Source organism: Lathyrus oleraceus, chromosome 1 (assembly GCF_024323335.1).
Source record: "Lathyrus oleraceus cultivar Zhongwan6 chromosome 1, CAAS_Psat_ZW6_1.0, whole genome shotgun sequence".
NCBI classification, from domain to species: Eukaryota; Viridiplantae; Streptophyta; class Magnoliopsida; order Fabales; family Fabaceae; genus Lathyrus; species Lathyrus oleraceus.
Genome location: NC_066579.1, coordinates 35847935 through 35853539, shown reverse-complemented (window position 1 = coordinate 35853539; position 5605 = coordinate 35847935). Strand labels below are relative to the sequence as shown.

The 5605-nt window shown below is 31.8% G+C and overlaps 1 long non-coding RNA gene across 2 annotated transcripts; it reads left to right on the top strand.

Moving 5' to 3' along the window:
- The first annotated feature begins 2941 nt into the window (after positions 1–2941).
- LOC127086444 (uncharacterized) lies at positions 2942–5072 on the top strand. Of its 2 annotated transcripts, none has more exons than XR_007789499.1 (2): positions 2942–3449; positions 4692–5072. It is a non-coding gene; the product is annotated as an uncharacterized LOC127086444 (long non-coding RNA). The 2 variants fall into 2 exon arrangements; XR_007789489.1 differs by having other exon boundaries at positions 4689–5072.
- Positions 5073–5605: the final 533 nt, after the last annotated feature.

Here is a 5605-nt window from a genome sequence, read left to right as displayed (position 1 = left end):
AATAATTTCTAAAGCTCTCTTTTATTTTTCTTCATATGATTTTTGTTTTTTCACATTTTATTTCACTGATTTTCTATTTATCTTTTTATGAATTTCCTATTTTATCTTTTATTTTAATTGGTTTAAAATTTTTTATGCATTTTTTAATTTTGAAAATTTTATTATATGTTTCTCATTTTATTTTTAACCTTCCATAATTTTCTTGGCCATTTATTTGGTGTTTTGAAGGACTTTATGGATTTTTCATTTTATTTCCATTTTAAAAATCATTTAAAAATACCTTTTATGCATTTTTTTATTTTTTTTATTTTTTTGACCTTGTGGATTTTTGTTAGCCTTGGATCATGATGATTTTGACTTCAAGTCTCATCAAACTCAATGGGTCTTGGATGTTGATAGGGTGAAAACCCTAATCCACCTAAATGAATGATTGATTTTGATGATGACTTGATCAAATTTATGATTCAATTTGGGTGTGATCTCTATTGTCCCCTTTCTTCTTCATCCCCTTCTTTTCCTTTTGATCAATTGGGTGGATTTGTGTCCATCTTGTTCATGATGTGTTGATTGGTGCTTGATGAACTTTCATCTATTTCAAATCTACCTTCTAAGTGATCATGAATCATTTAAGGTACTTTGGATTGATGCATAAGTTTGTCCTAAGTATCATGAAATATTGATTGAAGTAATGAACCATCGTCCTAGCCTTTGTGCTTGATCACCCCCTTTCATTTTTTTCTTGTGTGACATAGCTTTAGAAGGATGATTTACATATCATTTCTCTAGCATGTATTAACACAAACATTATTATTGACTGACCTCAGACAGTTGTGACTTCTACATAAGTCAAATTATGATTACTTAACATAGTGCTAAATTTGTCCCAAAGGCAATGACATTTTTATAAGTGAGATTGTAAGTCTCCTATTCCTCATGGTATTGTGTAAAAAATTTGTTTCTTTTCCATTTGAGAGAGCTAGTGTCATACTTGTTGATTTTATCCAAGTTGGATCCATTCTCATAAATGATGTATAGGTTCATATTTTCATGCTTGTGAGTGGATAGTTGAGTGTTATCCAAAAATTGACCAAAACATCTTTTCTTCTTTCACTAATATTTACTAACATCTTATTATATTAATTTTATTTTAGTGTCATTTACTTCATGCTTTTTATTTCGTGTTATTTACTTTATGCCTTTATTCTATCATCTCATATCATATTTTCTCTTTGTCTATGTGGACCTTTGTTTATATTTATGCTCTTTTTTCTTTTGTCCATTTGGACTTTCATGTTCTTTTAAAATACATTAATAAAGGAAAAACCCCTAAAAGGAACTTGGTTATCTTGATTCATGGACTTGTGGTTACTATCCTTGACATCTTTATGGAGTTATGAACTTAGAATTAGGATCTTGACCTTTGCTTTGGGACTTGTGACTTGAGACTATGGAATTCGTATGATAACTTTGACTTTGGACTTCTCTGTGAAACTTTGGCTTGGTTACTTTGGTTTCATCTGACACATGGATTACTATTTGCTCATTTTACTTGCTTTAGGCTTAATCCAAAGGAGGGAGTTCTTGCTTGACTTATGTCATAAAACTTGATATCTCTTGTTAGATCTTTCTTCTTTAGCTTTTACTTTACTGCTTTAGGATAGTCTCTTCTTCTCCTTCCCCTTCTTTAATTTTCAAAATATCCTCTTTTTTTCAAAACAGACTTGTTTATAACTTGAATCATTTTTCTCATTAAACATTGACTTTTGTCAAGAGATTTTCAATTTTTTTATAATAAATGTCAATCTATCTTAAGCATACTTAGACCAATTTCAAAAAGACTAAAAAATGCCTAACTCATTCAAACCATTTTTGTGCCCTTTATGCACCATTTCCTTTTTAAACTTTTTCTCAAGGCATTAGACATGAGTCATTTTCATAGTTGAGTTATAATTCTCCTATATCCATAGTATTGATGATAATTCTTTTCCATCTGTGGGAGCTAGTGACATACTTGTTGATCCTATCCAAGTTGGAGCGTTTCTCATGATGACGCAAAGTTCCCATACTTGTGGGTGACTAGTTGAGTATTCTCCTTAAAATGACAAAATGTTTTTTTCCATGAAAATGAATCAAAACAAACTCCTTTTGTTATTTTTACCATGAACTACGAGGTTTTGATCCTCCATTGCACTTTGTTGGTACGTATGAGACTTTAAAAGTCTTGGCAAATATCAAATCATAATAAAAATGCTTTTTTTACCACCCCTACAATCTTTTAAAAAACAACACCTGTTTCAAGCTAAAATGTGCATATTTTCAAAGAGGTTCCCATGGAGTACCATGGATGTTTATGGTGTTAATACCTTCCCTTTACATAACTAACCCCCAAGCCCTTTTTTCTCTTTTTACTAGTTTTTTTTAAAAACTTCTTTGGATTTTGTTAGTACTTTTCCCTTTTCCTTTGGAAACAATAAAAGCGCGGTTGCGACTCTTGCTTTACGAGTTAAGTTAATCAATAGCTTAATCTCAAAAAATTTACCGCTACAAGACTGAAGTTTTACCTTCTTCACTGATGCATCATTACTGTAGTACCGTACAAGTGTGTCCCACCCAGCCTTTGCCATCGTTGAATCAATGATTTTTTCAAACACGTTCACATCTACACACGGATATATGTAAAACAATACCTTCCGATCCTTCTTCCTCATATCACGTTGAGCATTCCTCTGGGAATTCGTTGCATTTTCTGGAAGTGCAACCGGAACGTAACTGTCATTGACGAGATCAATAACATCTTGAGCGTCAAATAACACACACATCTAAATCATCCACCGATTCTAATTCTTGCCATCGAACACTGGAAGCTTAGTACTCAGATTACTGTTTTCGATCATCTTCAACCTTGTACAATACACTTAGATCTCACCAAAGACTAGTGTTTCCTAATCCCAGAGAATCAAGAAATGTGATTATGTTATGATTCCGATCAAAAATTCAACACGAATTCATGAAATGAAATCAATCACACAACCCTTACCGTTCACTCGTGTCTCCCTGTATTACCCTGTGGATCTGAACCGGAACTCTAGATACCAATTGTTGATGCAAAGGATGAAGAAGATGAAGATGAAAGAAGAGAGAAGAGAGAGAGAGAGAGAATAATAAACTTCCACTACTTTAACAAAACGGTTACAGCAAATAATTGCACACACATTGTACACAACGCACACACTCAGTACTTTATTGTTGTATTGTGTTGACAATAATAAGTGAAATACACACCATACAACTTCTAACAACTCAGTAAGGTAGCTTTACCCAATTTCTTTTTAAGGGTATATAAGAATTCACCGAGTCTCAAACTTTCAAAACATACATAAAGGAAACATATCATTTTTCTCCTTTCTTTCTCTCCTTCAGTCACCTACCTCTCCTCTCAACAATGACTTGTAAGTATATGCTATCAGTCTTTTTGATTTTTTGCATTGTTTCTCTCACACTTGCCAGTAACTATAAATAGCTAGTTAGTACAAAAGTATCCATTACCATGTTTCTTTCAAAAGTATAAATTCAATTTTTATTTTCCTTTTCTTCCTCTCTTTTATTTTCTTCCTATTTATTCCAAATCACTGTAAAAATATTTACAAAAGTATTCATTGATTTTTTTATACCCTCTTTATCATAATTACAATGTTAAAGTTTTAAAACTTTAAAAGGGTAAATTTATTATGTAAATAATTTAATAAATGACTAATTTGTTATAATGAAAAAGATATATATATGATCAATTTCTTATAAATAAATACTCGTTAAGATAAAAGATAATGATTTTTTCATAATAACACTAAATTAGAGTGAGGATTGTGACACAATGATTTTAGATAATGATTTTTTTAAAGATTTTATAATATTAGTTTGAATTAAATACGTCCAAAATACATATTTAGACATAAAAGAGAATGAACATAATGATTAGTGTAAAGATAAAAGATAATGAATTTTTTATTATGTTACTCCCTCCTTTCCTTTTTAAGTGTCATTTTTTGACTTTTTACATGTACTAAGAAAATTAATCATTATTGTTATTTTTTAAACAATAATTCTTTTTTTATCTATAATACCCTTAATTATTTATTATATTTATTTTATTTTTTTCTATCTATAATAATTATCTAGGGTAATTTTGACAAAAGTGCAATTAATACTTCTTTGAACTTTGCAAGTTACAATTAAAAAAGAATAATTTTTTTCAAGAAAATGACACTTAAAACGGAACGGAGGGCGTAGTTTGAATTCAATATGTCTAAAATATTTTTTTTAAAATTATCATGTTTTTCAAATTAAATCCCTAAATAACCATTTTTTCAAAAAAAAAAAACCACATTTCCAAATAGATGCGCCAGTTGAACTGGCGCATCCATTTACATTTCAAAGGAGGCTCCAGCTCCATTGGCGCATGCTTCCAATGGCATTGCATGGATGCGTCATGGTGTGTGTGGCGCCTAGGCCTTTGCTGCATGCATTTCATAGTTCATCTATAAAGACCCTCGCATCTCCCATATTTTTTTACACAACTTCTTACCCTCCAACCCCATTTTCTTTCATTCTACTTCAATCACCTTTAACTTTTCTTTCTTTAATCGTGTCTGAATAGATTCACAAGAGAAATACTGATTTAATCTTTTCAGCAGTCACATCACCGATAAAGATTCGACTTTGCAATATAGATTCATTAGAACTTCTTAATCAGACGCTGGTTAGAAGGAGAAATTGCATATGGTGAAAGGATTAGAAGGATTTAATGGCTTGAGTCCACGTTCAATCAAAATGGATAAGTGCGTGAATGGTGGATATTAAGACTGACAGAGACGTTCGCAGGATGGTGCATAATATGTTTAAAATTGTTTTGATGGTTTTAATCGCTTAGTTATAGTAATGGTATTTTAATTGTTGTAGTTATTTGTGTTGTTGTTTATGTGTTACTTGTGTGTTGAATGTGTTGTATTTGTTTGTGATGGTATTGCAATAAACTTTGTTTTTTATATATTTCAAAAGAGGTACATGTAAAATTATCTTGTTGTGCTCGTTCCAACACTAGGATAGTTAATACGATGTGACCTGGCTGACGACATGAACTATATAATCGAACCATTTTGCTTGTTGTATCCATTTCGGTTCGAATACGGATGTTGTTTGGGCGACCCTTTTTCTTTCTTCGCATAACTTCATTGTGCCAGAGAATGTCCCCTTGATATTTTGGCTAGTAATCCTCTTTTGCAACTACTGAAAAACTATTTTTGTAAATGTTGGATATGCTTATGACTTTGTAAACGTCAGATAGTGAGTAGGATGGGTCCCTTCGAACCTTTGAACATGCTACAATGACATGGGAGCAGGGCATACGAAAGGCTTGGAACTTTCCGCAGTCATGCAAACCTCTATCTAGTTCTACTCTATATTGTCCCATCGGCATGCCTTCATTGTGATCCATGGACTCAGCAACATTGTATCAAGCTTTAGTACGGTTAAACATCGTGACCACGTGTGTGTTTGCTTTGGAATCTTCGTGCCTAATGAATTTCATTGAAGCATTACTGAATAACTG